Source organism: Rana temporaria, chromosome 4, assembly GCF_905171775.1.
Source record: "Rana temporaria chromosome 4, aRanTem1.1, whole genome shotgun sequence".
In the NCBI taxonomy this organism is placed as follows: domain Eukaryota; kingdom Metazoa; phylum Chordata; class Amphibia; order Anura; family Ranidae; genus Rana; species Rana temporaria.
The window spans coordinates 386,422,525-386,435,719 of NC_053492.1; the positions used below are offsets into that span (position 1 = coordinate 386,422,525).

The 13,195-nt window shown below is 41.3% G+C and overlaps 1 long non-coding RNA gene across 1 annotated transcript in view; it reads left to right on the plus strand.

Annotated features, from left to right (window-relative positions):
• Positions 1–13,195, plus strand: part of LOC120937683 — a 296,867-nt gene that overhangs the window by 143,244 nt on the left and 140,428 nt on the right. Inside the window, exon 4 of the long non-coding RNA XR_005748743.1 lies at positions 4,703–4,891. This is a non-coding gene — a long non-coding RNA (uncharacterized LOC120937683). The remainder of the gene's footprint in view (positions 1–4,702; positions 4,892–13,195) is intronic.

The following is a 13,195-nucleotide window of genomic DNA, read 5'->3' on the forward strand; positions in this document are numbered from 1 at the left end:
CATATAGCAGGGGTAAGTTTACCCTTACGCAAACGACGTTAGCGACGGTTACGCGATGCGAATTCGTTCGGGAATCGGCGTATCAGGCTCATTTGCATAAACAAATGAGACCTGAATGTAAACGCCATCTAGCGGCGGGCGGAGTAATTACATTTAAGATCCGACAGTGTAAGTGACTTACACATGGCGGATCTTAAGTGTATCTATGCGAAAATGATTCTAAGAATCAGTCGCATAGATACACGGGCCAAAAAAGAGAGATACGATGGAGTATCCTGAGATACTCCATCGTATCCTTACTCAGAATATGGCCCACTGCCATTGGCAGAATTGGTCCTTATTTCACTAAATTGTTGGGGCAATTGTCTGAATCTTTGCACTTTGGTAGCCTGTTGCAAGCATCTAAGCTTATTTCATGAATGGCTTTGATGTCCATTCACATGGGTAGAGCACTCTGGCTTCATGCCTAGGATGCCAATGATATGTTCAAGTAACATCTGACTCCTTCAGAGGAAAACACCTCTTTTGACCTGTTCTTAAGACCACCATTAACAATGCCCAAGGTGATTGGAGTGTGCTCCTGCCTCAGTGCAGAAGGTTAGTTGAAGGAGCTCAAAAAAAAACATTCTCCTTTATCTACTTCAGCAGTAGGAGCATGTATATACTAAGCATTGCAGAGTGCATTGTCCAGGACTGTACAGTCTCTTTCCTAAAGCCAATGAATGGCCTTTTGGTGCTTTTTAACAGATGATCTGTACATAGAAGGGTGAGAGTTCAGCATTTGAATGCCCCTCTTTTCCTGCTTGTAGGGACGTATCCATCACTGGAGAGTCCTGTATTCCCCTGGACAGTCAGCAGACAAGACTTGATTGGTCCCAACTGCTGTTTTCCCCTAGAAGTTAGTGTAAGTCCAATGGACTTCCATATGACTTGATCACTACGAGATAGATTCTCTCCCTGCAGCTGGGCTGCAGTTTTCTGGAGAAGCCTCCTTAGGTTCTTTTCTTTCTTCTGTCCTCAGTCAGGCCAATGTTCTTGGTAGTAGCAATAGGATTTATACCCCTTGCTCCACAGTATGCTACTCACCTCAGGTATTACTTGATTCTTAGAATCTTACTATTAGTAAGTTGTTACAATGTGGTCTATCACATCCTAGCAACATCTCTGGTTCATTGGTTAAAAGGACCACTTCTCTTTCTTCTCATCCTGCTGTGCTTGCACACCAACCTGGGGTTCTGTATACCTTCATCTTTGCCTTGTGAGTGCGTCCTTATCACCCAATTATCTCTGTTCCTAACAGCCTTGGAGGTCATTCCCTTTAAACGATCAGTAGGCTATACTGTGGGGGGTGTCACATCTATCTCATTGCAAAATTTGTTGTCTGATCAGGCAACCTCTTTCGTTATGGTCCTTCTTTTCCCTGAATTTAGGGGTTAGAAATTGTAGGCTTAAGCCTTCTGCAGTGAACGGCTTCTCTCCATTTTGGACATAATTGTCCTTTGTTCTTGCCCCTTAATGATTTGTAGTTTATACAGTTTTTTGGCATATTATAATTTTTTCTCTTAGCCACTCTTCCTTTCTTTTTAGGTAGCAGGGTTTCCATCTTTTTTTGGTGAATTCTTGGTTGGTCCTCCAGGTTCACTTGATGGGGCCTACGGGGCCGATGGTATTTACTCCAGGCTGATTTTCAGTGCCATTTTCTTAGTTATGGCAGCTCCTCCAATTTGTGCGATTGGGGTTGATTTGATAAGACTGGAGAGTGCAAAATCTGGTACAGCTCTGTTTAGCTTAATTGAGGAAGCTGAAGTTAGAAGCTGATTGACTACCATTAACAGTCTACTAGATTTTGCACTCTCCAGTTTTACTAAACCAACCCTGCTGTATCCATCAATGGAAAAAAAAATTGTTGTGTTTACTGTAAATATTTTCTTGTTGTCAATTGAGGGACACCGGTTCTGCCCCTCTTATTATTGGCCCATCTTACTGCCCGCACACAAAACCTAGGCGTGATGGGTAATTGAGGTGTTATTTAGAGGCTGGCTTACACAATTTATTCTGTATACCAGTGTTTCATCCTCCTCTAAGTGACAGCATAACCTGACTGTATTAGTATTATTACCTGACCCCCCAACGCTGGATCCGGGAGTGCTGCGGCTTCATCTAGACCTCAGTACCACAGGCTAGCATCACCAACCTGATGCTACCTTGGGACCATGAGTGGTCCCCCTTCATCACACATATTCACCACTACCCTCACACTCTGTGTTGAGCTCACATGTATCCCAACGTGTGCTACCATTGGACTCCTGCCCCCAGGACCCCCCTATCTACCATCACCTTCCTTGCCAGCAAGACAAGTAGGTCCTTTTCACACATGTGTCCCCCCTGGCTACCGTACGGGACCCTGTTTGGTTGCGCCCACTGTTCTCCTCTGGCGGGATCTTTTAGATTTGCTCCTGATGAAGCAGCATATGCCGCGAAACTAGTTGAGACTGTCATAACCTTCAACCTATCGTGCTGTTTCCCTCCTGGCGACTTATATTCTGGTGTTGTAGATGGTTATCACCTTTTTAATTTTGTATTCTCTTTGGTTGTGTTTGAATAAAATGTATTTCTTGTTTTAAATTTTAACTTTCACCTCTTTCCTTTGTATCAGTACCGTAATAGTCCTATTTGGCCCCCTCCCCCTTTTGGTTCTTTGGTTCGGGGACCTTAGATCCAATTATTCTATGTTCTGACTGTATTAGAATTGTCCCTCAATGAATTTCAAGAAAAAGATTTTATGTTATGTACAGTATATAATTATTTATTTGGGGCGTGCAGCTTTAAAATAGTAATGACTTTATTATGAATGCTACATAATTTTATAAATTGAAAACATCACCTTAAAAGGGCAAAAATAAACCCTCCTTATTACTACTAACCTTACAGTATATTGTATTAAATGATAATGAACAAAATTTTCAAGCTAATTTGCTGTCCGCGCTTGCAGCTATGCAGAAATGCACACCATTACATTGTAACTGCATTATAAGTGTTTACAGAACCCAAAAAACGCAAAAAAAAACAAAACGCAGAGAATATAGTTTCCATTATATTTGTGAAACTCTTTACATTATTTCTTTACCTTATATCACAGCCCCTTTTTTTAAAGATCCTGCTTGGACATCTTTTGTTCACTGTTATTATAGTTTATGGTAATGCACTGAAAATGCATTGTACGGTTTAAATAGTACATTTTCTGTCACATTCACATAATTTCAGATATTCAGGCCCAGGTTAACATAAGGTTATTTCAAATTGTGGTAATACAATGTGCGTTTGGGTGCTATTATTCTTAATGGCGCCCCTAAATGTGGTGCAGTTCTGCTGCGATTGCAATATTCTGCAATAGAGTCGCACAGCAATCAGTGAAAATTAGCTTGGCTAAAAATTGAGCTAAGCTTTTCATCCAAGTAGGAGCAGGAGCTTTTTTCGGGTGACAAATGCGCATAGGGCAGCCCACTGAAGTGAATAGGCTGCCCTATGCGCAACGTGCGTTTACACATGAAATAGCAATTAAAGGGGTTGTAAAGCTTCGGTTTTTTCACCTTATGATCTATGGGATAGATTGATAGCAGTGCAGCCCTTGGATTCCTCTGCTGTCAATCAAAATCCAATGATGTAAGCGCCAGGGGGCAGGATCGAGTCATTCGTTCGGGCAGCTATGGACAGCTGAATGAATGACACTGAATGAATGACAAGGTACCCCGGATAGCGCTTCTCCCAGGGGGATTATCTGATGAGGGGAGATTGGCTGAGAGTACCCCAGAAAAGGATGTTCGGGGCCACTGTGCAAAATGATCTGCACAGTGGAGGCAAGCATGATATGATTGTATAAAAAAAAAAAAAATGTTTACAATCCACTTTAAGCCTTGTACCACACGACCGAGGAACTCGGCGGGCGAAAACCATAGTTTTCCTCGTCGAGTTCCTTGTTAGGTTTGTCGAAGAACTCGACGAGCCTATTTTCTCCATCCCGTCGAGGAAAAATAGACATGCTCTCTTTTTGGCTCGTCGAGTTACCCTCGACAGTTTCCTCGCTGAAAAATGTACACACGACCGGTTTCCTCGGCAAAAAAAATACTCCCACAAAGTTTCTTGATGGATTCGCCGAGGAATCTGCGTCATGTGTACGAGGCCTAAGGCCTTATGTACACTGGGGCTTCTAAATGCTTGCAGGAGAAAAGCAGCTGCAAAAACGCTCCTAAGTGATTAGGCATTTATTGATTTCTTTGACCAGAATATTATTTTATTCTGGCCATTGAGATGAAAAAACACTGAAGCACATATACATTTTCCAACACACTGATGTGAATGGGCCCTTATGTTAGAGCTCGCTTATTTGAAGTCTTCATTATAGCAGTGCTGACAACTACTAGCTCAGCACTGCATTGCCCATTATCCTTTGCCAGTTTTAAACATTCAAAGTTGTTATTGGGTATTTTAAATAAAAATGAAAACGCAAGAAGCATTTTGCTGTACACAGCTACCTATTTGTTAAACTGAATGTTATTTTATAATTTGAAGTCATTTAACACATTGATGGTTTAGCACACAAATAAAATAAGAAAAATTAAATTTCAAAATAAATTAAAGAAGATAAGCTTTTTTATTTTTTGGTAAAAAGGATGTGTAATTTACATGTTGCATATATTATTAGACCCTTCTAGGGCATCTTCCCAGGATCTCTCTTTCTTCATGAAGAATCGTCGGGTGCTTCAAGCCCTCCCCATGCCTTGGTCCGTTTTCTCTTACTGTAAATGTGTCATCAGCGATCGAAAAGCCCTGTGAATTTGGCCAGTCACAGTCACAACTATGACAAGAATTCAGCTAGAGGAAGTGGTGGTTGGTGAGTCAGCATGAGTATTTTTTGTTCAAATTGAATTTGAATTTCTATTAAAGCTTGTAAGTGTAAAAGTTTAAAATAGTGAAATATAAAATGTTCTGCAGCTATGGTGGAAAGGAGCTTTCTTGACATTTGTTGCATGGAAATTAGCACTTTTCACAGTTTCCATCTGTTATAAGTGACAAGGATCGATCTTTCTTGCTGTTCATTGGGTATGTAGATTGGTACTATACTTACAGATTCTTTTACATGAACAGTTTAACTTTTCTAGTCCTGCTTTGTATTGTAATGCAGCATTGTTTATTACAGTAGAGTGGGTTGTTAATTTGTAGGCTTGTGACAGAACTTGTAGTTTCAGTACTTGTAGTTTTTTTTTTCTTTAGTTTTGATTTTTTTCTATACAGATTATTGAATTCTGAAGTGTATTGTCTCATTTGGAGAGAACTGTATTGATTTTTTTTTATCCTGCACAAGTCCATCTATATAATGTGTTTATAGCAAAGAACTATATGGTTAATATAACTCATGTAAGTGTTTTATCCATGGAGATGTGGAAGCTTGTTCATTCTGTGGCAGTGTTTATAGGAAAGATAGAATGAATGAAGAAAATACTTTACTGGCATCTGTCTCATTCCCACATATAGTACTGTGCATAAAAAGCAATAACAGCAAGCTAATTAGGCCAGATTAATAGCAAGCAGTTGCAGTGGTAATTGGGTTGTTGATATTGTGTGAAATGCCAGGTGAAAGTGGTTTTGAGTGGAATGGATTGATAGTGTTATTATGGGATTACAAGATTGGCTCTTTCTCAGTTTTTTTTACTACTCTCATAGGGAAATATATTTAGCAAATTGATTTTGGCAGAAACTTGCTGTAATTGGCGTAGATAACGTCTTTTTCTGGTTTCTACTACATGGCTTTGACTAGAAGACTGTAGAGTTCAACCCTCATCACACCCCCAGAGTTCTCATATGACAAAGCATGTTCTACAGCCAAAAAACTCTGAATCCTTTGTTTTTGAGTGGGTCAGTGGTGTAAAAAATGGGTCATGGCAATTGCAGTTATGACCAGGCATTACAAAAAAGGACCCTACCTTTTACTATGCCCCCTCCCTCAGTATCTATTTGTTTGTGCAGCTGTAAAGTCTCCTCATCATTTCTGTGATTGTATTGCTGTTTATACAGGTTATAATAGTATAAAGCGTTTCCTTACCCCATAGTCAGGGTTATTGCTTTTGGCAGTGGTAAAGGAATATAGGGAACTGGACAAAGAAGCATTGGAATATATGAGTCATCCCCAAAAGAGCATGGAATCAGCTAAAGACTGGTGTATATCAACTGCACTTTTTGAAGCAAATGCACAGGGTACACATAGGGTGGAATCACTAATCATTAGCGGCTTTCTTTCTTAGCCATGCAGATCTTCTTCCAGTTGTTTTTCCTCTACATTTTACTATTGTGTTGAGGAGCAACGAAAGAGGACATCAAATGTGTAGGACACAGGTGTCAAACACAAGGCCCACGAGCTGAATCCGGCCCTCCAGGCCATTTCATGTGGCCCTCGCACCCAATGCATCCAACTTCTTCCCAGCAGCAGCCTAAGGAAAGGGGGGTGCACTGTGATGTAGGGGAGAGTGGGAGACTCAACCTTTGATGGTGGGATGGCTCTTGACATCTAATATATGGCGAGGGGATGTGTGGCACATCTAATCTTACAGATATAACCGTCTCTTTTGAGGGCAATCATAATGCTGATGTGGCCTGCAATGAAATTGAGTTTGACATCCCTGGTGTAGGGAATCAAGGGGACACTAAAGTGTGCACTGTTGCCTATAAAGCTATATCTCCTCAAGGTTATACAGTGACTTTTTTTCTGCCACTCATACTTGAGAAGCAGAGTATGACAGACCCAAACGTGGGAGGAGCAGACAAAATCCCTGGTCTACTCGATTGGCTATAATCAGTGGGTAGAAGGCTAGCCCCTAGTCCCCTCCAAAAGCTCCTTTACCGGTTGGGTCTGTCACACAGAGTGAATAAGGAAACATAGGTGGCGCTTCTGGTCCCTTTCAGCAGGCAGTGGAGTAGTAGATGTCCCTCTTCTTGTCTTTGCCCTGTTAGCATACTGCATATGAGTGCATGTGGTGCTGGGCTGTGCACCCCCTTTGGGGGGAGAATTAGGATTTCTCCCTAATGGAGAAGGTGGGACCTGGAATGTATCACCCTAGATCAGTGTTTCTCAATTCCAGTCCTCAGGCCCCCCCAACAGGTCAGGTTTTCAGGATTTCCCTCAGATGAAAAGGCTGTGGTGATTACTAAGGCAGTGAAACTGATCAAATCACCTGTGCAAAATAATGGAAATCCTGAAAACCTGACCTGTTGGGGGGGCCTGAGGACTGGAATTGAGAAACACTGCCCTAGTTGAAAGTGTGTGTTAATTGAACTGTGGTTAACTATGTGGATGTGGTTCTCTAATTTGGAGTTATTTATTTAGAACCTTGCAAAGTGTGTAAAGGTAGGAGTATTGTGATGTACCGGAACCCTCCTCTCATGTTGGATGGTATGTAGCTGAAGGTTTGCAAGTAAGGTTTTTATTCCGTTGAACCTGTATTCCCAGCCTGGACTATCGTTATGCTTTTAGAAAGGGGTGTAGTGGTATAGTAGTAGGGATGAGGATTAATACATATATTTTTGAGTTATTCCCCCAACAAATCAGTTCATCCAGAGATATGCATTTATTGAGTGCCAGCACAGAACATAAGTTCAGAAGATAATTGCAACAGATGACAAATTCCAACAGAGTAAATATTACATTGAACAGTAGCCTTCATAGTCCCATTCCATAGTCCCATTCATGTTATGGCAAACATAGAGACACTAAAATCCAGAATAATTTGCACCTAAGTAGCTTCAATGCATTCAATAAGGTGTATTAGAATCTAGATCTGTGATTTCATCTTGATGCATGAATGTGTGTAAGAATGAATGCCTCCAACAGCTACAACTTCCCTTGAAATACTTGTCTGACACTGAAGGGGTTCCTGATTGGTTGACCAAATGCACTGATCCTAACATGAAAGAACCCTACTTGTAATTACTGGCAATACCCTTTTAAAGTTAGTGTTTACCAGGTAAACAAGCCACCACTTCCCACGAATACCCCATAAAGTCTAATTATCATGAGCCCATCCAGCCATCCAGCCGTCTTCTCATTCACTCTGAAGCAAGGATGTGTCCCTCGCTAAGGCTCTCTATTGGAGGAACTGTTTGACGCTGTTTATTCACCTTCATTGTGAGTTTATTGATTGATTTTATTCTTTTATATCCAATAAAAGACGTTATTGCACCATGAGCCTGTGCGCTCGTATTCCCTTTTTTTTTTACAGCTATCAATTTCCCCGTTGATCACTGAGCTGCAAAGAGTATGATGCTGGCCAGATTGTTTGACATTAAGCGTTCTCATTAAGGGATTCCTTGGTCAGTGTGTTATCACTTTGGATTGGACTTTTCTAGCACAAAGACTATTTTTGTTGTATTTTTAATTACCATAAAAAAAATATTTTATCACCCTTAACCACTTCATACCCCGCCCATTGTCAAATGACATCCGCAGGAGGGATTTCCCATCCTGGGAGGGCATCATATGATGTCTAGGGCCTTCCAGCTGTCTAGGGGGCTTCCGCATGCCGCGCCCGCCACGCCCACCATGTTACTCTGGAGCGTTCCTATTGAGAGCTTAGATGATTGATGTCTTGTGAAAAACTTCCCATGGCGCATAAAGCGCGTCACCAGTTGGCGAGTTGGCTCTACATGGCGCCTGCGCAATCAGTTCTTCTTTGAGGGGCGCAGGCGCCGTATAGCGCCAACTCGCAGGTCAGCTATTTATGGAAAACTGGTGACGTGCCTTATGCGACATGGGAAGTTTTTCACAAGACGTCAATCATCCAAGCTCTCAATAGGAGCGCCCAGTCCCGCGAGAATCAGAACTCGGAAGCCTGGGTGAAAATAACAATTAAACGGTACATTTGGCGGAAAAAAATAAAATACCAGCATAATGTACATGTCGTTAGTATGCTGGATGTAATGTTAGATAATTGTTTTAGGGTGAACCTCCACTTTAACTTAATATTTGGTTGCACACCCCTTGGAAAAAAATAACTGAAATCAGTCTCTTTCTATAACCTTATCAACAAGCTTCTTATGCCGCGTACACACGGTCGTTTTATGTGATGAAAAAAAATGACGTTTTTAAAAACGTCACTTTAATTGATCGTGTGTGGGGGAAAACGTTGTTTTATGTCTTCTAAAAAACGACCAAAAAAAATTGAAGCATGCTTCAATTTTATGTGTCGTTTTTCAAAACGTCAACTTTTACTTCACAGAAATTGACCGTGTGTAGCAAAAACGTCGTTTAAAACGACGTTTTTTCATCCGCGCATGCCCAGAAGCGAGCTTCAATGGAAAAACGTGGTGGAACGTAACCTCGCTTTGCTAGAACATTGTGAGAAAAACGATGGTGTGTAGGCAACTTCGTCTTTGAAAATTGAAGTTTCAAAAACGTTGTTTTTTACTTCACAGAAAATGTCGTTTTTTTTCATCACATAAAGTGATGGTGTGTATGCGGCATTACACCTCTCACCCGGAATTTTGGACCACTCTTCCTTTGAAAACTGCTCCAGGTCTCTCTTATTGGAAGGATGCCTTTTCCCAACAGCAATTTTAAGATCTCTCCACAGGTGTTCAATGGGATTTACATCTGGACTCATTGCTGGCCACTTTAGAACTCTCCAACGCTTTGTTGCCATCCATTTCTGGGTGCTTTTTGACGTATGTTTGGGGTCATTGTCCTGCTGGAAGACCCAAGATCTCGGACGCAAACCCAGCTTTCTGACACTGGGCTCTACAGTGCAACCCAAAATCCTTTGGTAATCCTCAGATTTCATGATTCCTTGCACACATTCAAGGCACCCAGTGCCAGATTTCACCGTAGGTACTGTGTTATTTTCTTTGTAGGCCTCATTCCTTTTTCGGTAAACAGTTGGATGACGTGCTTTACCAAAAGGCTTTATCTTGGTCTCATCTGTCCACAAGATGTTTTCCCAGAAGGATTTTGGCTTACTCAAGTACATTTTGGCAACCTGTAGTCTTGCTTTTTTATGTCTCTGTGTCAGCAGTGGGGTCCTCCTGGGTCTCCTGCCATAGCATTTATTTTAATTTAAATGTCGATGGATAGTTTGCTCTGACACTGATGCTCCCTGAGCCTGCAGGACAGCTTGAATTTCTTTGGAACTTGTTTGGGGCTGCTTATCCACCATCCGGACTATCCTGCGTTGCAACCTTTCATCAATTTTGTTCTTCTGTCCACGCCCAGAGAGATTAGCTACAGTGCCATGGGTTGCAAACTTCTTGATAATGTTGCGCACTGTGGACAAAGGCAAATCTAGATCTCTGGAAATGGACTTGTAACCTTGAGATTGTTGATATGTTTCAATTTGGGTTCTCAAGTCCTCAGACAGTTCTCTTCTCCTCTTTCTGTTGTCCATGCTTAGTGTGGCACACACAGACACACAATGCAAAGACTAAGTAAACTTCTCTCCTTTTTAAATGCTTATAGGTGTGATTTTTATATTGCCCACACCTGTTACCGGTACTTGCCCCAAGTGAGTTTAAAGGAACATCACATGCTTGAAACAATCTTATTTATCCACAATTTTGAAAGGGTGCCAATAATTTTGACCAGCACATTTTTGGAGTTTTGTGTGACATTATGTCAAATTAGCTTTTTTCCCTCCCTTTTTTTGTTTTGTTCCAATACACACAAAGGGAATAAACATGTGTATAGAAAAACATGTGTTACTGCAATACTTTTCTGTGATAAATACTTGATTTTCTGGAAAAATTTCATATATACATATATACACTCCTCACATTTTTGTAAGTATTTTATTATATCTTTTCATGTGACAACACTGAAGAAAATACACTTTGCTACAATGTTAAGTAGTGAGTGTACAGCTTGTATAACAGTGTACATTTGCTGTTGCCTTAAAATAACTCAACATCACCAAAAGTGAGTACACCCCTAAGTGAAAATGTCCAAATTGGGAAAATTGGCCATTTTCCCTCCCCAGTGTCATGTGACTCATTAGTGTTACAAGGTCTCAGGTGTGAATGGGGAGCAGATATGTTAAATTTGGTGTTATCGCTCTCATTCATACTGGTCACTGAAAGCTCAACATAGCACCTCATGGCAAAGTACTCTTTGAGGATCTGAAAAAAAAGAATTGTTGCCCGATCTCAATAACATTAGTGAGGGGTGCCATCCACAATCAAGGGGATGGTGTTTTCGTATACATGCATACTGTGTAAATGAGAAAAAAACAAAAAAGAAAACACGATATACCACCCAAAATGTAATGAATATAAAACAGCATAAAAAAAGGGGGGAAAAAGGGAAAGGCTTCTACAAAATCAATTTTATATGTAAGATAAATATTTCTGCTATTGCTATTTAGATCAAGAATGAAGTTCCCCAGTTGTTCTAGGGTCCCCTCCATACCACTAGCACATCATCAATAAATGGACCCATAGGACTACATGTTGTTCAAATTCTGGGTGAGTATATACATCCTCTTTTTTCACCATCCCCAGTGTAGACACGCATACAGCATAGCACATGCGGCGCCCATGGCTACTACTCTTATTTGGCGATAGAATTTTTTATTAAACATAAAACAATTATTGTTTAGGGTCATTTTCAAAAATTCCAGCAGCTGTTCATTGTGTGGACCCGCCAGGGAATGGCATAGTTTTAGCCATTGGGACACCACTGTACCACATGTACTCCAACGTCATGGGGGATAGAAGAATATAGGGCCTCAACATCCATCCCAGACAAAATATAGTCATCCGGTATTGTGAGGTCATTAAGTTTACGCAGAATGTCTGCAGAATCAAGGATAAACAATGCGTAGTTCTATTACCAGGTGCTTAATGCATTTGTACACATATTTTCTTAACTTTTCTAGTGGCCCTCCAATACCGGAGACAATTGGCCGTCCAGAGGGTTGGTTCATATTTTTATTTGGGGTAACATAGAATGTAGGTATATTAAATTCCTTAATTTTTTTTTCTTTTTTGGTTAATAAACCTACTTCAATTGCTTTTCCAATGCAGTAATTAATTTCCTCAACCAGATCTGGAAAAGGATTTCTGAGTACATTTTTCATAGCAGTTCCAATCGTTAAGTTGCCTATATACCCCATCTGTATAGTTTTTTTCTTGCCAGAGAACTACCTTTATCACTCGGCTTGATAATGCAGCTGGGCAGTTCTCTTAGATCTTGTAAGATCTTATAAGGCCCTACGTTCGCCTCACAGTCACCTTTGTCCCAGCATCCTATGGGAGGGCTCTAGGGTGTTGCTGTGTGTGGGAGAAGGAATATAGGGGGTGGGTGTGGGTAGGTATATAATCATGGGGAATGTTTGAGGGGTTAATTAGGTGGGAGGATTAGCACGTTGTAGAAGCCTTTCCCTTTTCCCCTCCTTTTGTATGCTGTTTTATATTTAATACATTTATATGAGGTAGTAGCCTTTGGATGGTACATCTTGATTTCTTTTTTCTACATAAAGATTGCCTAGGCTCTAAGAAGATTGCCAAGACCCTGAAACTGAGCTGCAGCACGGTGGCCAAGACCATACAGCGGTTTAACAGGACAGGTTCCATCTAGAACAGGCCTTGCCATGGTCGACCAAAGAAGGTAAGTGCATGTCCTTAGCGTCATATGCAGAGGTTGTCTTTGGAAAATAGACGTATGACTGCTGCCAGCTTTGCTGCAGAGGTTGAAGGGGTGGGGGGTCAGCCTTTCAGTGCTCAGACCATACGCCGCACACTGCATCACATTGGTCTGCATGTCTATTGTCCCAGAAGGAAGCCTCTTTTAAAGATAATGCACAAGAAAGCCCACAAACAGTTTGCTGAAGACAAGCTGACTGAGGACATGGATTACTGGAACCATGTCCTGTGGTCTAATGAGACCAAGATAAATGTATTTGGTTCAGATGGTGACAAGCATGTGCAGCGGCAATCAGGTGAGGAGTACAAAGACAAGTGTGTCTTGCCTACAGTCAAGCATGGTAGTGGGAGTGTCATGGTCTGGGGCTGCATGAGTGCTGCCGACACTGGGGAGCTACAGTTCATTGAGGGAACCATGAATGCCAACATGTACTGTGACATACTGAAGCAGAGCATGATGCCCTCCCTTCGGAGACTGGGGAAGTATTCCAACTAAGCGATCCCTAAAGAAGCTGAG